This window comes from Rhinoderma darwinii, chromosome 5, assembly GCF_050947455.1.
Source record: "Rhinoderma darwinii isolate aRhiDar2 chromosome 5, aRhiDar2.hap1, whole genome shotgun sequence".
In the NCBI taxonomy this organism is placed as follows: Eukaryota; Metazoa; Chordata; class Amphibia; order Anura; family Rhinodermatidae; genus Rhinoderma; species Rhinoderma darwinii.
The window spans coordinates 334,505,455-334,529,234 of record NC_134691.1 but is presented as its reverse complement, the minus strand read 5'-3'; the positions used below and the strand labels follow the sequence as shown (position 1 = coordinate 334,529,234).

The 23,780-nt window shown below is 41.9% G+C and overlaps 1 protein-coding gene across 1 annotated transcript in view; it reads left to right on the top strand.

Moving 5' to 3' along the window:
* THSD7A (thrombospondin type 1 domain containing 7A) overlaps positions 1 to 23,780 on the top strand; it is a 413,050-nt gene that overhangs the window by 198,367 nt on the left and 190,903 nt on the right. The window lies entirely within an intron of this gene.

Sequence of the window (23,780 nt, the reverse complement as noted above, 5' to 3'; positions counted from 1 at the left end):
TGTTTTGGGGGTGAACGTGACAGGACTGCTGGTTATTGCTCTGTGTTCTGTATTATACCATTATGCACTTTGTATTGACTTCAGTTTTGGACACCTAGGCTCAGTGATGGTCTCTGGAGCCACAGAATGAAACTTTCCATCTGGCCTGATTTCTTATTTGACCACAGTGACAAGTTTGCGTTTAACATTGACATACATTTAGAAAACGAGGTTTCTCCCGCACATCATTCCGCAGTGTGACAGGCAGAACTATAGGAAGACGCCCGTTACTTATCCACCTCCAGCTCTGCATTGTGCAGGGAGATGTTTTACACTGGTCTTGTGGTTGTAATCCAATGACCAGTATTGTAGGCTTGATTGGCTTTATATAAGAGGCTCATGGAGCATGCCATGTATTACTGTGGGTGGCACTGCCCTGGGTCAGGCTCAAAATGACCAACTGTATGACAACTATGCCAGTCGTTGCACAGCTAATTCACTATATTATAGTATATGATATATCAGGTGACGATAATAGAGGCAGAAAATTAAAAACCCGGGTGTTCTCCCTTATGCCAACTACCCTTGGCATGGTGCCATGAGGACAGATCCACTTACAATTAGACAAATATTCGGTATTTATCCATATGCTCATTGGAAAGATTAAACGGGGGAAATGATTGAAACCCAAGGGCGCAGTAGTTCTCTGCCCAACTGATGCCAGGGGGGCAAATGTGGTACTGGGCGATCCTTTGTGTTATTTGGGTTAAGGAGGGAGATGATGAGGATGTTTTTTCATTGGTTTCTATAGAAGCTTAATTAGCCCTGTTTGGACACAATGGGAGAATTTGGAGAAAAGGCTTTGACAACGCAACCTGCATACAAATAACGGAGACGGACTGGTACAGGACAGAAGGGTGAGGTGGGATATTCTCCTCCATCACCCTAAAATAGAACACTGGGATGTTTTCTGTTGCAAAGCGTATGTGATACATTGTTGCCAAACATGTGATCATACTGCCGATCTTTGACCCAGAGGCTTATAGTTATTTATATAGCAATAGAGGTAGCAAAGCTGAGTTTGTCATCTATAGCAGAGCTGAGATTGTGATTTGGCAGAACTATCACCATAGGGCTGTGGTTTTACATAGGACTGCTCAGGCACAATACTACAGTTCAGTAATTGATTCAGCTCTGCTATATTTGTGTGTGAGATACATAAAAATGTTTGAAAGTCAATGCCATGTTTAACTGTATACGTTCCGGATGGTTGCGCTCATAATGTTGCACTACACAAAGCCGCCTTGATGAGCTCGGAGTACAGAGTATATGTGACACAGACTGCTAAGCTTCTGTAAATTGGGTTAGCTTCCCATCTCGCTGATAGCACAGCTTATCACCATAATGGAAGGTACTCATTCTTTGATTTGTCTTAACGCAGTCGTTGCCTCAAGGGCTCTTGCTAGTTGTAGACCCGGTTGATGTGAATGTGATAACGAAATGGATCTGGGAATTATTATTCAACTGTTCCAACTGGGACAGGCCTGTTCTGTATACAATGTAAGCACAACAGTTGTCACATACTCTACATTGTGCTTGTATATGTGTATATATTTATTGCTATGGTGATTATTATAATATAAATTAGTTTAACGGTACCCGGTTGTGACCCCTTCATCGTTACTTTTTGCTCTACTGACCTTTTAATTTAATCAGCTGGTTGACTCGTTGAGTTCAGGGTGGTTTAATGTTGGTGAGTCCTTCCAACCTTTGGAAAGCAGACCCCTAATGACCCCCTATATATGGAAGAAGTGGCCGCGTATGTCTGTGGCCTGGGTTGTCTTAGGCTCAACGTACACTGGCACAATGATGTCATGACAAATATTAGTCTTGGGCCTAGTAGGTGAATGGCAAGCATTAGAAGACCCTCTTGGGCTTGCCGGACAACTGCTTCCCCTGGTCTGGTTGTGATTGTAAAAACCACATTGGAAGAACCGGCCTTGACCGGGAGGTTGATTAATGGAGGTCCCATAGAGTTGGTGGAGACCGTGTGTTATGCATCTTATGTGCCCCCCTATAATCTGACCCTGGTTGAGTGTCTCACATTTATTTGTGTTACATGCTGTATATTGTGTGTTTGTATATATTTATTATTATATGAATTAGATATTTGTGAGATCCTGATTGGTCAATGCCTGAAGGCTTATAGATTAGAGGGTCATGCTCACTCTCCAAAAAATGGGAACCAGTAGTGAACCCCCTTTCTCCTGATAACTTGCTGCTGATTACACCTTCTACTAATCCGCTGGTTGATTGGTTGGGTATCTTATATCAAGTGACATCATCACTCACTAGTGACCTCACTAGTGCCAGCCCAGGATCCCTACCAGTCCACTCCTGGTTTCTGACATCACAATTAAACAGTTCTGATGTAATAATTCAATTGTTTGCCAGTATAACATGTTTATTACATGTATATTATGTATAACTGCATATATTAGTTACTAATTAGTTTTGGGATGCTGCAAGTGTATCAGTCACACATATGGATGTAAATCTTTCTGGAGGTTCTCAGCACTGGAGTTATGTGATTTATAGTAGTTCTCATGGGGGCAGAACATTTTTGACACTTCCAGTCAGTGATTTCATTACAGAACACTACAGTCAGCTTCACCCTAGCCGGAAATGGCTGATAACAGGGATCAATAAACCCTATTCAGAGCTGATGTAGACAAGATACCCGTTAGGTCTTCATAAATGCTGTCTGAAAGTTATTTGGCCAATTGGTTTCACTTACTAATCCCATTTACTTGAGTCCAACATAACGGATTCTTTCATCTACCGCCAGATTTTTTTCTAGTATCCATTGATACTCAGTGGATCACCAACAAAACCAACCAAAAATTACTAGATGCTCCAATAGCAATCCCATGTTTATGGGCGGCTTTCGATGTATTTTCATTGACGTTAAATCAGTCCAATAAATGGCAGCCTATCCAGTGAGCCGGTGGTGGTCACATCTGTATTGGAATTAGATTGTATGTTCTAGAAGCATCAAAAAAACAAAAATAATGGGTGTTGGTTCCAACATAGGGACCTTTAAAGCAAATCAATCTATGGCTATGTCCCACTTATCAGCTACTTTTTCCAATTTGGAGGCTAAACCTAATCATCTTCTCTTCCATCAAAAGGAGCCATTGTTTACAGAGCGTCAGCAATTCACACTTCCTAAATCTGATTGACCTTTGCCATCTCATGGGTATTCATCGCTTTCTCTTTCCTTTTTTTTCAAGACTGTTGACTATTATGATGTAACTGATTTGCACAGATCAATTAAACATTATTGTAACTGACTCATCTGTTGTCTGGGTCCTCATCCTCCATGATATTATCAGACTATCCCTACATATATCATATCATATGGCCTCCATTACAGCTGCCATAGGGGTTCTCCCCATAGAGCTAGAGCCTTAGTTATGCATGGGACGGGGGTTACAATACTACATAACCAGGAAAATATGACATTCAGGACTTCAGGAAAGCAGGACGACCCCTTTAATGGCCATATTGGTGGTCATCACCCCGCATTCCCAGAAGCTGATATAATAACTAGAGTAACATTTTCTTTTTTTTGACCAAGGGGGACAATTCATTGACTTGACTGGACATTGTTTTGATTTTAGGCTACATTTGGTCACACGTGAATCATGGTAAAATCGCAGGATAATCGCAACCATAACGCAACCTCCATGAGAGGAATCATTGCAAAAAGTACTGGTCCTCTGCGACCCTTTTTTCCTTTGGGAAACTTTAAGATACTGTTGCGGGAATACAAAAATGTTATTGGGATTCATGGGCGACCAAATGTTGCAGGAAAATGTTTTCATTATGTTAGGGCTTCACAACAATTTTTAGCCACGGAAAAGAGTTACACAACAATTGTAGGAATCATAAGTCATCCGTGGTTTTTTCCCCAATAGGAAAACATTTTTGTGACGTGTGGAACCCGAGCCCACATCTAATACATCTTCTATATTTTCTTATCTCTGTTTTAATTACGCCTTGACCACATATCCTCAAAGGCTTAAGGACATATTCAACTCTGCTACATCAGTATATTTCCCTAATTAGACCTCTTATATTGTGGGGTTATTAAATTTGACATTGTGTCCAGGTCTGAGTCCAAGGGTCTGACAACTGAACCTGACAAATGAGTCTTCTTTTCATATTTATCTTTATTATTACAATGTGTATACACTGAGATTGATATAGAACCGCATTGTCCTCTAATAAGACACAGGGCATCTGGGCTATAAAGCCATTTGTCACTGTCTAATAGTCCCTGTGGAGGACAACACGACCCTCTCGAGCCCTGTGCATGTGTTACTGAGGGCAATGCACTTTGTCCTCCTGTAGCTGAAAGGGTCATCACCGCACTCTTCGAGGCTTCTCCTGGAAGAATGGTCTTTGTTTCCCCGCAAGTCAAGACACATTCAATTCATTAACTTAATGTATATTTTTCACACAAACTCCGTTTCAAAATCTGCAGATTGAGTGTCAAATTTTTCATTCATAACTGAAAGGAGCTGTCCATTTTATTACGACTACATCTCGAATGTGCAGACCTCCTATGTGGAGCCCATAGAGGAGTCAACGCTGTCCAAGGTACTGAAATGTTTTTGCAAACTGATCCATACCAAAGACCTATAGAGCTGTATAATTTATTGTCGATAACCGAATATAATAATAGACCGTCAGTAAGAACGTGGTCGCCAAATGTTGATCTCAGAGAACATGGTGGAACGTGATTCATTTACCTACATGCCCTCATCCATATGGACAGGAAGGCTACATAGATACTTCCAATCTCCTGCACATAAGGTCCACAAGATATGACCTTAGGGTGGTAATAAACCTTCAGTTAGAACTTGATCCACTAGTGTTGACCTCCAAGAACATGGTGGCAGATGGGGCACTGTTGTCTTACATACACCCATGCATATGAATAGGAAGGGTATATAGATACTATAGATAACTCCCCACCTGCTGCCGAAAGGGTCCACAACATAGGCATGTGTGTACCCCACCAGTTTTGAAAGACTGCTACTCCAATCTATAGACCTCCTTAGAGGATCCTGTTGGCTGTCCAAGGTACTGAAATGTTTATGGAAACTGATTCATATAAAGTCCTATGGAGATCTATAATTTATTGAGGATAATCTTACATCATAATAGACCTTCAGTTAGAATGTGGTTCCAAGTGTTGATCTCAGACATCATGTAGGCAGATAGGGAATGGTTTACTTATATGCACTCAGTCACATGAAGTGGAAAAGTTAATAAACTAAACACCGTTCAGCCATAACATTAAAGCCCCCGGCTTAATTTTGTGTAGGTGTCCCCTGTGCAGCCAAAACAGTTCTGACCCATCGAGACACGGACTCCTAAATATCTCTGAAGGTGTTCTGTGGTCTCTGGCACAAGACATTAGCAGTAGTTCCTTTAAGTCCTGTAAGTTGTGAGGTGCGGCCTCCATGGATCGGACTTCTTTTTCAGATTGAGATCTGGGGGATTTGGAGACAAGTAAAAACATTGAACTCTTTGTCATGTTCCTCAAACCATTCCTTAACAATGTTTGCGTTGTGGCAGGGGTATTATCCTGCTGAAAGAGGGCACTGACATTAGGCATCACAGTTACCATGAACTTGGTCTGCAATAATGTTCAGGTAGATGGTACGTTTCAAAGTAACATCCACATCAATGCCAGAACCCAGCTTGTCTTCTTTCCCGACTTGTCTTCTTCCCATAATGCATCCTGGTGCCATCTCTTCCCCGGGTAAGCGATGCACACACCAAGCCGTCCACATGATGTAAAAGAAAACGTGATTCATCAGACCAGGCGCCTTCTTCCATTACTCCAGTTATGATGCTTACGTGCCCATTGTAGGTGCTTTCGGTGGTGGACAGTGGTCAGCATGGGCATTCTGACTAGTCTGCAGCTACACAGCCCATTACAGTGGCATACCTACCGCTATAGCACCCATTGCAGCTGCTACGGAGCCTGCGGAATGAGGGTCGCACCCAATGGCACTGCTAGCAGCCGCTACAGCAGTAGCGACGCCACATACAATAGTGACGCAGATACTATTGAACACTATGGCAGAGAAGGGAGGTATCTCCCTGCTCTGCCATTTACTAGGCTACAGGCCACGTTCGGCAGCCTATCAGGTGCAGGGTCAGGATTCCTGTGCAGGTCGGCATGATGACGTCACTGGATTACGCCGGCCTACGCAAGAATCTCGCCCGCCTTGATTCTTTGGAACAGCTCCATTTGTTGCGAGAACGGGGCCTAGGTGAGTATAACTTTTTTTTTATTTGCTTGGGGGGGTGCTATCTACGGGGGGGCTGCTATCTACAGGGGGGATGTATGGCACTATATACAAGGGGGAGGTGTGTAGCACTATCTACAGGGGGCTGTATGGCACTATTACAAGGGCGAGGTGGGGGCACTATCTATGAGAGGGTGCTGTATGGCACTGTCTACAAGGGGAGGTTGGCACTATCTACAAGGGGGTACTGTATGGCACTGTCTACAAGGGAAAAGGGGCACTATCTACAGGGAGAAAGGGTGGCACTATCCATAGGGGCTGTATAGCACTGTCTACAGTGGGGGCTGTATGTCACAATCTACAGGGGGGCACTATATACAAGGTGGGGCTGTGTGTGGCAACCAGGGGAGGGGGGCAGATAAAAGTTTTCTATGGGGCTCAGTCTTTGCTTGTTATGCCCCTGGCCCCATATACAGCAAGCTGCGTGTTCTGACACCTTTCTATCATAGCCAGCTGTAACTTCTTCAGCAATTTGTGCTCCAGTAGCTCTTCTATGGTGTCGGACCAGATGGGCTAGCCTTCTCAACTCTGCGCATCAATGAGCCTTGGGCTCCCATGACCCTGTCGCCGTTTCACCTAACCACTGCACACCCCAGAACACCCCACAAGTTTTGACGATGCTTTGAACCACTCATCACAATTTGGTTCTTACCAACGTTGTCAGATCCTTACACTTGTCCATTTTTCCTGCTTCCATCACATCAACATAAAGACCTGACTGTTCACTTACTTCTAATATATCACCCCCCCCCCCCCCCCTTGTCAGGCGCCATTATAACCAGATAATAATGTTATTCACTTCATCTGTCAGTGGTTGTAATGTTATGGCTAAATGGTGAAGATACAGTACAGTACCTCGTGAAGCTATGGTCCACATGATGGGCATTTGGGGACCCCACAAATTTTGAAAGACCGCTTCTTCAATGTGCAGGCTGCCAATAATGGATGCTGTCCAAGGTACTGAAATGTTTATCTAAACGAATCTATCGAAAAAAGCCTGATGAGTTCTGTTACTTACTGAGGATAATCTTACATCATAATAGACCTTTAATTAGAATGTGGTCCCCAAATTATTTACATCCACTCGTCCACATGGACTGGAAGGGTACTTATATTCCCCTGTAAATGGGAGCCATACAATAGGTATTTGGATCCTATTGCGCCCACTAATTCAGTGTTAATAGGTCATATCCGAGATGCTACTACTGTCCTGGTGTCCAATACCTGAAGAAATATACAACAATCACATATTTGCACCGTTAACCAATTTCGCCAATTTTTTGAGATGTCATTGCCCATTGTTCCTTCTTGTAATATTTGGAAATCCCAGTTCATTCGCTTATAGAAAATAAGAAAGGGGGTGTTGTCACTGATTTCAACGCGAGAGCATCACCATAAATTGCAAATACAAAAATTCTCCAGTTAAAGGAACACTCCGGCAAAAGGTCTACACTGTGTTGGCAATGGGCCTAGGGAGTTGGTAGATGATTTAGGGATTCTCTCTTTGCTGTGTCATGCACCACCTCCTGCACTAGACATAACACAGTATCAGTTTTACCTAGAGTACTCCTTTAAGTCTAAGAGCCTTTACTTTTTGCCCCGTCATTTTTGTGATCTATAAAGGTCCTAGCTAATAGACTCTTCACTAACGCTGTCTACTGACATATCACGAGATGGTTAAAGGTGCCCATGTAATCTACATGAATCCAATATCTATATTTGTATTAGTATTTTGGGAAGTCTATGCATAGAGTCATATTACACGTCCAATAGGCACTTATTACATTATTACCATCGGCCATACATCAAATGGAAAACATATTTATATCTCTCATTACTGTTTTACCGCCGTTCCTCTTATATCTCATCACTTTCACCTTTCTTCTTTGTCCTCTGCCCTTATTCTCTTCCATTTATAAATGAAATTGAACTTTTGCCATCAAAACCCTAATGGCTTTTAGACAATAATTTACAGATATTGCGCCCTGTGCTCTGTAGACAACCTTTGACTCGTCTTTATTACATGGCCGTGACATCAGGGCTGTAGTGATTGGTGAGGTTATATCCCTAACTTATGACTCTGGACCGAAGATTCAGGTTCATGAACTGATGAGAGTGTCACTTTGGTGATTGTAGAGCTCGAAGACTACAATGTCTTTTATACTTTTTTAGGTATTTTACGTTAAATGTATGAATCAACTATTTATATACAAAATACATTAGAATAAATCTTTGGGAAGATACATAGTCCCCTGGATAGCAATAGCAATATCATGTCCCCCGGATAGCCAATAACATACGCACAATGTCCTATCAAACCTTAAAAGGTTCCAATCGGGGGCCCAAAAGAAGTTATCCCATCATGGACTTCTCCGACATACTTCCTGTTTATAAGAGTCCAGGGCTGCTGATTGGCTAAGGAGATTTATAAAGGGGAGGGGCATATGCAGCAAGCTGCTTTCCAGCACCCTCTTGTGGTGGCTGTTGAGTGGTATAATTGCATCCAGCAGGTCAGTTTTAATAGAAGGGGTTATTTACTTCCATTACTTTATGAACATAATCTGAACAGCACTATTTTAAGTACAGTGCAGATTTTTTTTATATAATGATGACGGAGGAAGATAAAGAAATGACAACCGTTCTAGCCACCACTGTGTAACACCCAGACTGGTCATAATTTATTGTTTTCCTCTGTACAGAAGTGAAGGAAGGCATCTTATTTATTATATATAGAAGTAGGGTGGGCATGGGTGGTCTGGTTAGGGTGGGCATGGATGGTCTGGTTATTCTGTATTGAGTTCTACTGGTGCCAGCATCTGGAAGGTTTTGCCCTTTGGGAATCAATCACTTCTCTCATTGCTGTGTCCCTTGTATACCAGTAACCGGCCATGGCATAGTGGTTTGTCTCTGGCCATAGAAGTTGGGGTGCAGCAGTTGTGTACGCCATTTTTTTGGAAAATCCCATTGGTCTGGTATCATTATGATTTGAGCATCAATTCCTATCTCTCAGCTATCGTTGGAAATTGACCATTACATAGTGACGCCAGTAGGTCGTATGAATAATATTATAAGGTTTTAATACATATTTAGTCATTATTGAGATATTATCATGATTTTTATTCCTGGTTTATCATTATATTACAAAAATGATGAAACTATGACTTATATTGTATTTTCGCAACCTTGGCTATGAGAAAGTAGACCAGCACATCGGGGAATAGCATCATGTATCTCGATATACTGTATGTTCTTATGATTGGATCAATCATGAAGAACTGATATCTAATTGAAGTGACCCTAGTAATGCCTAAAGTTCCAGGACCCCCTCAGTTTAACTCATTTTTCAAAGATTACTACCCCCACTTCAATCAGAAAAATAATGGAATTTTTTAAGGGGGGAACATACATTATTTATAATAACATGGGATTTTATCACACAGTCCATCAGTAATAACCTTACTTCTGTTTCAACCCATTTGTTTTTTAATTAAAGGAATTCTCTCTGTTTTGTGTAGCGCAGGGCCTGAGGGGGTGGAGCATGACACAGGGATTTGGTCTTTGATCTTCAGTGAACCCTGTGTCATGCACCGCCCCCTAAGGTCCTATACTAGTCATAAAACACTGTGCCAGTTTTGCCTTGAGTATTCCTTTAATAAATAAATCGGAACATAAACTTTAGATCGCCCACATTTTACTGTATATACCAACCGTTTGTAGTATCCAGATGATTGTTATTTCTAGGAGAAGAAACACGGGATGCTATAGTTGTAACTGTCAGCCCCGGGCTAAAATAAAGAAACAATATATAACCTATAAGGATAACCTCAACAAGAGGATTGAAGGGCTCAACTTCAAGTACAAAAACCTACAATAGACCATAAGGCCAAAAGAATATTTGCAAAAAAATATTATATCAAGTTTATTAGCAAAAATTAACTAAATTCTAAATGACAGTAATACAATCAGTTAACATATTGGAGACAAGGAGGGCATAAGATGAAAAATCCCAAATACACAGAAAGCTCCTCCATGCCATTAGTATACCAAAACTCTAGGCTAGTACAGACAAGATATAGTACAAAATAATAGCCCTATAGTATGTCAGCGAAATACATCATAAGATAGTAACCGTATAATATGACAAAAAGGTATAATCATATAAATGCTCATATGACAAACCAAAGACCAAAAAGAATGTCCTGAGTGTGAGGCTGTAAAATGTATAGCATCTAACTATAGGTCTAATATCTATATGCCATGGAGATATATTAATGGGAAAACAGATGTATAGCTCCAAAAAAGGTAAATATAGTGTCTACTCTCAAACCTACAACTGACCCATATATCGCTAAAAAGACCAGTGTAATGGAAAAGCCAATAACTCTCCCCGGGACATGTTGTAATAAGACTTGCCCGTTCTTTCTGCGGTCCGGGCTCCTGGGCCATGCAAGGACAGTGGAAACCACGGTCGTGTGCATGGCCCCATAGGAATGAATGGGGTGATTGACTAAATCTTAAATCTAAATCTTAAAGCGGGTGTCTGGTTTATAAAAGTGGAAAACGGCCACAAAGAGCATCTCTTTTCTGGAGGACTCGGCATGTCTATGCCTTACTTCAATAACGTGATTGTGTTATCCTTTAGTTCCCCTGTGGTGGCGCTGCAGGTGAACGGAACCCTTGCTGCCAGGTTCTCCTTACAGCTGTCTACTAGGGTTCCCAGCAGCAGCTTATTTTTGGGGCACACTTCTAAGAAGAAGTGATTATCCAAAGTGGACAAACCTTTTAAGCTGGTCACTAAATTTCTTGTAGTAGTTCCCATCAATTTCTACGGGGTTGAAGACAATTGAATGTCTAGGGATGGGACTTGACAGACGATTTTGTGAAAACTGACTTTATGGGAAAGAAGGATCTAATGGGGGTTGGATATTAACCTACCCAATCATTTGCTTCCACTGGAGATAAGAGGAGACATGATAAGCTTGGTTCATGGAGGAGTGGAGGGTGGGCTATCAAACGACCATGGCCAGCGTTAGACCTAATGGTCCCAACCCCCAATCTCTACCTCTTGAGGCATCCCAAATTATTATTCCGAGTCTCTTGTTCGGTAATTACGTTACTGTTGATGTCACCCATCTTTGAAGTGAGTCTTGTGATACTTCATCTCCCTGACAACCTATTTCTGAAGAACATCTCTTAGCCTGTTGTATTTTGCAGACAATATTGTTTCGAAGGAATGGGTTTACCTATAACCGTCACAGGATTTCTTTCTGATTCAATCAAGAAGGTCACTTAAATGACTTTGGTTTAAAGATGTTTTGCCTGAATCCTTCATTATTAATGTAGGAGCTACGTGCTGACTGCAGCACAACAATGGTAAATGAAATCCAGGTTAACGAGGCACATTGTTGAATGCCCCAAAGGGAACACAATTTTAACAGTGTTGCAACTAAGGCTACATTCAGACGAGCGTAGCTAACCACGGACGTCAAAAACTGCCGTTTTTCACATCCAAGGTGCACCCATGCGGGACGCATTGTCACGGATCCCCCATAGACTAGAGTCTATAGAGGGATGCGTGAAACACAGTAAAATAGGACGTCTTATTTTTTCACGGACCCCTCACACACTCCATTGAAACAACGGTGGTATGAACGACCCCATTGAAGTACATGAATCCGGGTAATGGCCGTTGTTGTAGCGGCCGTCACACGGACTACATATATACGCTCGTCTGAATGAGCCCTAAAGGTTTTCTGTATTTTGGACAATGCATACATTTAGTGCTGTTAGTCCTTAACCTTTCTCGGCCATGTATGATTAATAAAGGGGTTGTCTGGTTTAGAGGACCTAGTTTCAAATTCCCTGTTAGGGACTGTAGCGTTCGAAAGGTTGAAGACAACCCCGGCACGGGGACTTTATAAAGGACGTCATAGAGTGGGGTCTTGTCTGTGAGACAGAAAGGAGAGCTGTTCTGTAAATGCGGCTCCCACTCTGGTGGACTGCCATATGAAACAAATAGTCTATGGGGAGACAATCCATTTAATAGCGGGGGTCCCTCGTTTCGGACCTCTGCCAATTTGTCAAAATAGTGAGTGTCTCTCTTGAGGAATCAGCACGTACATGCAATACACAGACAGATCACTGATTTCAAGGGGCACTTATAATGCTTCCTTTCCCCTGCGGTAGCGCTGCAGATGAATTGAACACTTGTTGCTGGGTTCCCCCGCAGATTGGAAAAAAGATTGCTTAAAATGGATAATCCCTTTAAGGATGACCCATTCCTTTAATATAAAGATCAAGCAGTGATTGTTGTGAGCTATAAGACAAAATAACTATTTTCGGACGCATGCACAGGGAGTTATTTTCCTATATAAATTCCATTCGGGCTCTTGATATATGGGATGGCAGGGACCAGGTAAGTATAACTCTGGTGAGTTGAGAGCCTTTTCAGCTATTTCCCCAAGTGTCACTTTAAAGGGTTTGCCCAGGATTAGAAAAACATGGCTGCCTACTTAGAAAAACAGTGCCACACCTGTCCACAGGTTGTGTGTGGTATTGCAGTTCAACACTTTAATGCAGCTGAGCTGCAATACCAGACAAAACCAATGGAAAGGTGTGGCGCTATTTTTGTAGGAAAGCATTCAAGTTTTGTAGTTCTAGACCAGGGGTCTCAAACTCGGCCGGGTAAGTGGGCCACATATAGAAAAAATGGGAAGTTGACGGGCCGCATTTCTTTCAAATTTGATACAATACAAAATTATTGTTAATCAATTAGTTATTTGATCTACTATAACACTATATTACTATAATAATAGCGCAAGGTTTAAAATTTGAGAAAATGCTGTTTTCCAGTTTAAGTGTCGCTAAATGCAGTCTGGCCGCTCAGTTGGCAGTGTTTGGCAGACACACATGTCAAGATTGGGCAGCCCCTTTTTAGAGCCCTCTGTAGATAATGCCACAGTGAACTCCGTAGATGCTGCCACAGAGCCCTCCACAGATGCTGCCACAGTGCCCTCCACAGATGCTGCCACAGTGCCCTCCGCAGATGCTGCCACAGTGCCCTCCGCAGATGCTGCCACAGTGCCCTCTGCAGATGCTGCCACAGTGCCCTCCGCAGATGCTGCCACAGTGCCCTCTACAGATAATGCCATCCCAAGTAGATAGCTTCATTGGGGCTCCCTCTAGGAGTTGAATCCCCAGCCAGAGCATTGCCTACGCTTTGACTGGGGATTCCTCTACTTTTGGAGCCCCTGACGTCACTGTCCATACACAGTGACGTCAGGGGATACTCCTGTACCGGAATGTGATATCAGGGGCAACCCCAGAGCCGGAGTCCCGGAGCAGAGCACTAGTATAGGCTATGCACCGGAACTCTGGGGAAGCCATTATATGGACATGGATGTCAGGGGTAACCCCAGAGCTGGAGTCCCGGGCAGTGCGCTAGTAGGCTCTTCCTGGGACTCCAGCTGTGTTCATGATATCACTGGGACTCCTGCTCTGGGGAAGCCCCGGACATCACTGTCGATGTAAGGACAGCGATGTCAGAGGCTTCCCCAGAGTCCCAGAGCAGAGCCTATACTAGCGCTCTGCCCGGGACTCCAGCCCTGGGGAAGACCCAGACATCGCTGTCCATATGTGGACAGCGATATCAGAATATTCCACAGAGTCCCGGAGCAGAGTCGATACTAGCGCTCTGCGCGGGACTCCGCTCTGTGGAAAACCCTGACAACACTGTCCATATATGGACAGCGATGTCAAGGAATTCCACAGGGTCCTGTAGCCGAGCCTATACTAACACTCTGCCCGAGACTCCGCTCTGGGGAAAACCCTGATACACTGTCCATAAATGGACAGCGATGTCAGGGAATTCCACAGAGTCCCGGAGCAGAGCCTATACTAGCGTTCTGCCCGGGACTCCGCTCTGGGGAAGACCTTGACATTGCTGTCCATATGTGGACAGCGATGTCAGGGAATTCCAGAGTCCCGGAGCAGAGTCTGTACTAGCGGTTCTGTGTCCCGCGGGCCCCAGATGACAGCCCCAGGGGCCGCATGCGGCCCGCGGGCCGCGTGCTTGAGACCCCTGTTCTAGACAATCTCTTTAAACGTTTGACATTTTTCATCTTTTAAATAAAGCAGAATGACCTGGATTTCTAAAATCCATTTATTGGATTTGATTTCTACTTCTCACCACAAAACTATAGAACATTATGTACAGGAAGTCATTATTGTTATATTTCCATGGATGGAAATTACTGGAAACATCTATTACCGTCTCTACTAATATCTGACAGTGCAGAAAATACTTCTTGATTATTTGTACATTTTGGCTTCTCTGTGGCTGTGCACGGCCAAATTGTGAATTAAATATTAATGTTCCACAACTAGAATATATTTTTACAACTGAAGGGACGTGAAGAACTGACATTGCAGTTTTTCCTGGCTACGTTTACAATTGACTGCTTTGTTCTCATGTACAAATGTTCGTAGCATTGATAAATGTTACCCCTAATCCAAACATCTGCTTGTTGTAAAGTATTCGTATTAGTAGACCCCCCTCATAAACATGCTAACAAAAATATAATGTATGTTGGATATAAAATACCACACAAAATATTCAGCCATTTTTTTATTTAATCCATATTTTTTTTTTAAAACAGGAGGTTTCTACAGCATTCATGTAAATAGGTCTGTGCTAAAGCTGGAAATCGAAGAAGCTCTTTCTCCCCTTTACCAAGCGGGAAGTCCCAGCCCAATTATAGTCATTATTAATTAGCAGCTGAATTATGTCCAATCAATCAGCTACATGTAACCAAACTCTCATCTCTACATGTCAATGAAGATGTGAAAACTCCACTAGGACCGATCATCATTTCCTTCACCTGTGCAAAGATTCAGTGTGGTGTCGCCCCCATTCCCTAAACACACACATACACGCACACCTAGAACATTTTATAAGTGGTAATGCAAAGTTACACTAAAATAAAATGTTAAAATGGGTTCCTATTTACAAGGCAGGACTACAGTTACAATTTGGAATGGCAGTAACACATAAATATTACCGCTACAACAGATCCCGAAATAAATTGAGACCACAGACTCCAAACTTAATCCAGTCCTCAAACCAGACCTCTTAAATCAATTCAAACCTTAGACAAGATCCCTAAATTAAGCAGACCCAGACTATACCCGTAATTATATGCAGACCCGAGACCAGACTCCCAAGTATATTCAGACCACAGAACAGACCATCTAAATTAACTCAGACCATACATGAACCAAAAATAAAAATCTTAGACCCCCAGACCATATACTTACCCTACTCGTTTCCGGCTCCTCTTCAGCTCCGAGTCCTGCACCGTGTCCCAACGACCAATAGCATCAGATTATTTTGCACGCAGCCTCACAGTACGTCCTGCTGCTGAAGGACATCACAGTGTAACGGTGGCCAGAGATGAGGTGGAGACGAGAAAGTAGGCATACCGGCCGTTCTTCTATTGTTTAATCCAATAGATAACATTCTGCGGTGACACCTTCACATTTTGCGCCCAGAGGAAGCGCCCCGAAGCCTCCTAGCTTCACCCTGAGCAATGCTGTACTGTGGTTATGATTGGCAGGCGGTGCCTAAAACAGGAATTTGCATTGTGGGAGGGACTAAAACAAGTCTGTGCAGCATGGAGAGGCAGTCTACTATACAGAAGATAGAACTTACTGTGATTACTTTAGCACACGTAGCTACAGTACATATGTTAAGATAGTGGTCATCCAGACATGAAGTGCTTGCTAGAGAATCTGAACTAACAGACTATTACAAAGGGGTTGGGGGAGGAGTGACATAGATTCGGAAAAGGTACGCACTACTAATTATACTATCCGTATGCAGTTGCCATAGAGTTATGGTTTAATACAAGTAAAAGTCTTGTCTTCTCTGGAATCACGTTGCGGAGCAGCTTCATAGCACGAGAGCAGGAGCATCAATCATCCCGACCTTATCGTATGTTACTTACAAATTATGTATTTGTGTTCCCCTCGACCCGAGGCTTCACACTTCAGCGATGAGAATCTTTTTGTAGTTAGAAGCGAGATTAGAAATAGAACAGAATTTATCCCACTGACTACAAGCCGTGCAGCTACTAGTGATGAACCATTTATAGGACTGCAATGTTTGGGTCTTTATATTCTGACTGAATTTATATAATGATTAGAATATTGTTTTGCGGTCATTGTATAATTGGCTAAAACAATGTCAGAGTCAGGGGGGGGGGGGTGTATACCAGATCTTCAGTGAATTTGAGCAAATAGTTTATAATTTCAAAAATTGTATCCAGCGGATTATAAATTTGTCAAATACACTTCTAGGGATTTGTCTCGAGTGACCAGAAAGATTGTGAATGGGAGATCTATCTATCTATCTATCTATCTATCTATCTATCTATCTATCTATCTGAGATAGATAGATAGATAGATAGATAGATAGATAGATAGATAGATAGATAGATAGATAGATAGATAGATAGATAGATAGATAGATAGATAGATAGATAGATAGATAGATAGATAGATAGATAGATAGATAGATAGATATGAGATAGATAGATATGAGATAGATAGATAGATATGAGATAGATAGATAGATATGAGATAGATAGATAGATATGAGATAGATAGATAGATAGATAGATAGATAGATATGAGATAGATAGATATGAGATAGATAGATAGATATGAGATAGATAGATATGAGATAGATAGATATGAGATAGATAGATATGAGATAGATAGATATGAGATAGATAGATAGATATGAGATAGATAGATATGAGACAGATATGAGATAGATAGATAGATATGAGATAGATAGATAGATAGATAGATAGATAGATGGATATGAGATAGATAGATAGATATGAGATAGATAGATAGATATGAGATAGATAGATAGATAGATAGATAGATCTCACATTATCTTTGTCATTATATCTGCACAGTATCTATTAGAATTACACAACTTGCTCTGTAACAATAACTTTTGTGTCTCAGTTGATTGTAGTTACATTTGTCCTTTTATGTTTTTCCTCTTGGCAAGAGTTTCTTAGTGCATCTGCCTATTAATGTCAATTAAACGGTGAAACCAAGATATATGCTGCGCTGATGATCCCTATGAAGCCATTAGGCTGTAAGATGCAAACGTTGATTGAAGCCTCATCCGGCAGAACAATCACTTGGGAACTTCTCTTCTACTCTATGAGCTGCAGCAATACAGAGTTTATTATAAATTCTCATTGGGAAATCATCCTGATAATTCCATTCAGAACACAAATAAAATGCTGACGGAGATTGCAACAAGCCGCTTCAAGCAACCCATAGACCTGAATTAGAGGCTACACTATGTCGTGTATGTAGAGTGCTGCACATAAGTACACTGTGTTCCAAATTATTATGCACATTGGATTTAAGTGTCATAAACATTTAATTATTAGTTTTTCAATGAAACTCATGGATGGTATTGTGTCTTAGGGCTCTTTGGATCATTGTAATCAATCTCAGACGCCTGTGATAATTACTTTGCCAGGTGTGCCCAATCAAAGGAAAACTACTTAAGAAGGACGTTCCACATTATTAAGCAGACCACAGGTTTCAAGCAATATGGGAAAGAAAAAGGATCTCTCTGCTGCCGAAAAGCGTGAAATAGTGCAATACCTTGGACAAGGTATGAAAACATTGGATATTTCAAGAAAACTTAAGCATGATCATCGTACTGTGAAAAGATTTGTGGCTGATTCAGAGCACAGACGGGTTCGTTCAGATAAAGGCATAATGAGGAAGGTTTCTGCCAGACAAATTAATAGGATTAGGAGAGGAGTTGCTAAAATGCCATTGCAAAGCAGCAAGCAGGTATTTGAAGCCGCTGGTGCCTCTGGAGTCCCGCGAACCTCAAGGTGTAGGATCCTCCAGAGGTTTGCAAGTGTGCATAAAGCTATTATTCGGCCACCCCTAAACAATGCTCACAAGCAGAAACGGTTGCAGAGGGCTCAGAAATACATGAAGACTCATTTTCAAACCATGTTGTTTACTGATGAGTGCTGTGCAACCCTGGATGGTCCAGATGGATGGAGTAGTGGATGGTTGGTGAATGGCCACCATGTCCCAACAAGGCTGCGACGTCAGCAAGGAGGTGGCGGAGTCATGTTTTGGGTCGGAATCATGGAGAGAGAGCTGGTAGGCCCCTTTAGGGTCTCTGATGGTGTGAAAATGACCCCTGCAAAGTACGTAGAGTTTATGACTGACCACTTTCTTCCGTGGTACAAAAAGAAGAACCGTGCCTTCCGTAGCAAAATTATCTTCATGCATGACAATGCACCATCTCATGCTGCAAAGAATACCTTTGTGTCATTGGCTGCTATGGGCATAAAAGGAGAGAAACTCATGCTGTGGCCGCCATGTTCCCCTGACCTCAACCCTATTGAGAACCTTTGGAGCATCCTCAAGCACAATATCTATGAGGGTGGGAGGCAGTTCACATCAAAACAGAAGCTCTGGGAGGCGATTCTGACATCCTGCAAAGATATTCAAGCAGAAACTGTCCAAATACTCACAAATTCAATGGATGCAAGAATTGTGCAGGTGATATCAGAGAAGGGGTCCTATGTGAACATGTAACTTGGCCTGTTACGTTTTTTTTGATTGAAAGGGCTTTTGATTTCTGTAAATATGACCTCCTGATGCTGCAAATTCAACAAATGACCATTTTAGTTCTCTTTACAACCTTTAAAATGTTTTGATCTCTGTTGTGCATAATAATGTGAAGCATTTTGAGTTTTTTACTTCTAAAAAAAAAATCTGTTATCATTAGGAGATTTGTTCAATAAAATTTGCATTATACTCCAGCGGTTGATGCTTGAAGATTATACTGACTGTCATTTGCATGGACTATTTATGAAAATCAGCGAAAAATAACATTTGCATAATAATTTGGAATGCGGTGTATTTACCCCTTCAGGAGTAATATTGAATAGTTTCTGATTATTGACCAAAATCTAATCTTAGGCAAAGCAAACATGAGTAATTACATATTGCATTTATTAAAGGGACAAAACACCCATAGGAAAAGTAGCTGCCCTCTTAAACTTAAAGGGGTGATCACAACTCAGACATTTACACCATATCCACAGAATATACCATAAATGTCTGGTAGATGTGGGTACCAGCTCTAGGACCCGCATCTATCTCCAAAACGATGGTTGACTAACATCCGTTCCGTCTGGTGAGGCAAGTACCTCATCCATGCGGAGAATGAATGGAGAGGTGGCTGCGCTATCTCCGCTTTTCCCTTATCGTCTATAGAAACTAATGGGGAGAGCTGCGCACATGCGCAGTCACCTCATCATTCATTCTCCGCTAGGACACAGAGTCCGGCGGCCACCTTACTAGGAGTGAAGGGGTCAGTTGTTTTTTATATAGGTGTGGATCCCTGAGGTGGGACCCGCATCAATCAGATTTATATCATATCCTGTGGAAATGCCATAAATGTCCGAGTTGGGAATAACCCTTTAAAAACTACTTACCAACCATATTTATAACCAAATGCCTAAAATTTGATATTAGCCATGTACATACTGTATATGTTGAATCTAAGTGTTAACTCGTATTAAACCCAACCATGGAGGTGCTGTGGTCTACAAATTAGTATGCTATGATCAAAGAAAATTCCTGAAGAGAAGGTACGTCTAAGACTTTTGTACTCAAGAGAACCATATTGAGAGTTATTATCTCCTGAAGGTCAAGACATGGAACATTAATGAGTCTTCCTGGCTCCCAACTTGATAGAATCAACAGCTGATCCAGGAGGACAGAGAACATCTCAGAACATCATCTTGGGACTGCAAGGTCCAGCCTTAGCTAAAGTTTATGGCCATGACTCCAAATTAATAGTATGGGCGACAGAGAATAGGTGAAAACAGGATTTACGGGAGAGTAGCCCGGGTGTAAGACAGTACTACCCAAGAGGACATCAATGGTTGTCTCTTATTTTCAAAAAAAGAAACACTTGGATGATCCTCAAGCTTCTGAGACAAGGTATCATAGACAGATGAGTCAAAGTGAAGCTCCCTGGACAACACAAGTATCCTTTTGGGTAACGTAAAGTTAATCGACCGAGAATAAGAACATGATACCAACAGTCCAACATGGTAGTGTGATGTTGTGTGAAAATTTTAAGCTTAAAGAACTTGCAATTTTGAAGGATCCACGAAATCTCCAGTCTACCAGAACATTTTTAAGAAGAATGTCCATTCAATAGTCCATCCCCTGAAGCTAAAGTGTGTTTGGGTTAAGCCACAAGATCATGACCCAAAGAGCAAAAGTAAGTCTATCTCTAAATGGAGAAGAAAGAAAATTAAAAGTTCTGGTTTATCATAGTCAAGGTCCTCATTTGAACCCAGTAGAGATGCTGTTGTAGGACCTGAAATGAGCAGTTCATGCAGGAAAACCTTCTCGTATTTACTGAATGAAAGCCGTCCTGCACAGACGCGTGAGCCGATTCCTCAACCGTTATAGGAAATATTGATAACAAATCATAGGAAACATTTGGCTGCAGTTATTGCTGATAGGTTCTTATTGTGGATTTAAGAACATTGACCTTAGTTGAGGACGGGGAGACTCAAGTCCTTTGGATGATGTTCTTGGATGAGTTGTTGTGTCCTTCAAGTAATTTTGGCAGCCAGATACTCCTGGGAAGATCCACCATTGTTCCACGTCTTGGCTTTTGATGATAAAGGCTCTCAATATGGTTCTCTGAGGTCCCACGGTCTTACAAATGGCCATGTAACCCTTGTAACTCATCTTTTCTGGAATTTACTCCGATTGTGGCATACTGTAATATTAAGGTTTGGATTCACTATGGATGAAAATGACCGATCTCACATTTTAGGTGTGTGGTTGCCATTATTGTTACGTTTAAGGGGGCAATTACTTTTTGGTGTTGATATTAATAATACAGTGATAATTTAAAAACTGTGTTACTTAAGAAACTCCGGATCCCTTTGGGTATAAAGACCGAAAAAAAACATGACGTCAAGTAAAAGTACAATAACGGGGGATCATCTAGAAGGGGGCAAAAACTTTTTTTATATCACCATGTAAAAACAACAGATAAGTTTGTGATTTCTTGACTTGCACAAAGACAAATTGAGCACTGCTACATCTGTGATCTGGGCGCAGTGTATGTTCTTTTATGCCTGTGTTTTTGCTGCCCTGATTAGTCTGCCCATTCATATAATAGGGATAATTGCATTGTGGGATGTAATCTGGCATTCTCGTAGGAACGTGCAGCTCATTAAATGAACGCTGGCATAGAATAGGAGGCTTTATACACAGAGAAAAGAGGAAATCAACCCATTAATCTAATTTCATTCTCAGTTTCGGAATTTCCGCCTCGTCTTTGGCGCACTGGGAAGTGAGCATTACATGTAATTCTTCATGTATTCCAATGATTCTCTGTGTAATCAACTTTGAAGAAGGGGTGGGGGTAGGGTTATATCCAGCCTGGCGGCGTTAGAAGCTTTGGCACAGTCACGGGTCTCTGCCGGCCACATTCGCTGCCACATCAAAGCCAACATTTGTCTGGAGGCAACAAATGAAGACTGAAAATGAGTGTTGTCGCTTATATAATTACCAGCCATACATATAAACAACGGAAAAACTGGCATGGAGACCGGCCATGCCAATGAGATGAGGCGAGTAGGAGGGGAAACCAAACTAGGTCCGTCCATTCCGTTGTCATTTCAATGGAGACCTCCAAAGACGTAACAGGACCCCAATGCAAAATCTATAACACGGCCTTTCCTATCATGTGCCATTTATAATAATGTATCTACTTACGTGGCAGGGGGTCTTTTGGGCCCCCTCGGGCACCAGGGACAGGGACTCAGAAAGTAACTAGTTTTGTTTTCCTTACAGACTATAGTGTTGGCTTTTAAAGGGGTACTGTGCTTTGGACAATCCCTACTTGTTAACAGGCTCCCTGGACAATATGTTAATTACAAAGTGTCCTCCTGCTTGGAACCCCAGCGATCAACTGTGATCTGGTAGTAAGTGTACAATTTCCCTGCAGCGCCACCACAGGTGAAATTAGACATTACACAGTGCTCATTGAAATAAATGTGTTGTCTGTGTAATGCAGTACAGGTCCTCCAGAGAGAGAGAGACGCTCTATGTAACCGCTCTCCACTCTGACCAAGAGATGAGGATCCTGAACAGAGCACCTGGCAGACAGAGGACGCACCAAGTTTATCACAGTGGTGCACGCTATATGATAAATTAGGCGCATCTTGTTAGACATGTTAAACTTTACTCTTCCTTATGATTGGTTTACTTCAGACCAATATTTTGCTAATAAATTTTGCCGCAATGTTGGTACATTTCAAACCGTACCCCTTTTCTGATCCACACCCCTTTTCTGAACCACACCCCTTTTCTAAGCCACACCCCTTTTCTAGCCACTTTTCAAAACTGTCCAGTGAGATGCAGAAAGTGTCTAAAACACATAAATCTGGAGCAAGGCATGTAGGCCTTTTTTTTTTTAGCGCAAATCGAGCCAGAATTCTGCAAAGCTCCCCCAGTTGGGGGAAATATATTAAGACTGGCATTTCAAACGCCAGATTTAAACTAATTTACGTCAGTGGAAAATGCGCCAAATATACGTAAGAGGCGCACACCTCTGGATATATTTGGTACATCTTTGTCAATCTGTGTGACGAAATGCAAATCTACGCCTGCTGTGAGCAGGCGTAAATTTGCGTCAAAATTTACGCCAATTTCTGGCACAAATTATGATAAATCTGTCGCTCCAGCGGTGGCCCATCGTCTTCAGCTGAACCCCGCACCTTTTTCTCACCAGAGTTAATAGTGCGAAATTGTAGCGCAACTTTAGCACAACTATGTGTAGCATCATTATTTAGGCATCTGTATGGCGCTATTATTTGGTTACTATTCTGTATGGCACATTTAATTGGGCGCTGTATGGTATAGTTATGTTACTGTAAATCTGGCGCCACAGAACATATTACACAGGACATTATCCAAAATAGGGCTGACCCTTGCCACCAGTTTGATACCTGTGCCCATTTTTTGAACTTTTTTCACAGGTGAGACCCTCGGAGAAGGGATATTATGACTTGACATTTATGGTGTCTTAACCAAAACTGACCACCAGATCCGCCACCGCATGCTGAAACATTGATTGTTTGTCATTGGTTGGCTTCAAATGTTGTGCCAACTGATGCACTCAGCTCTGCTACACCTTCCCTTGTACTAGAAGCTATTTCCTCAGAACGAGAGATACTCATTTATAAATTATATCTTTTTTTATTTCTGGGAATACAAACCTGTTAATATAATGAACCCCAGCAGGTCCTC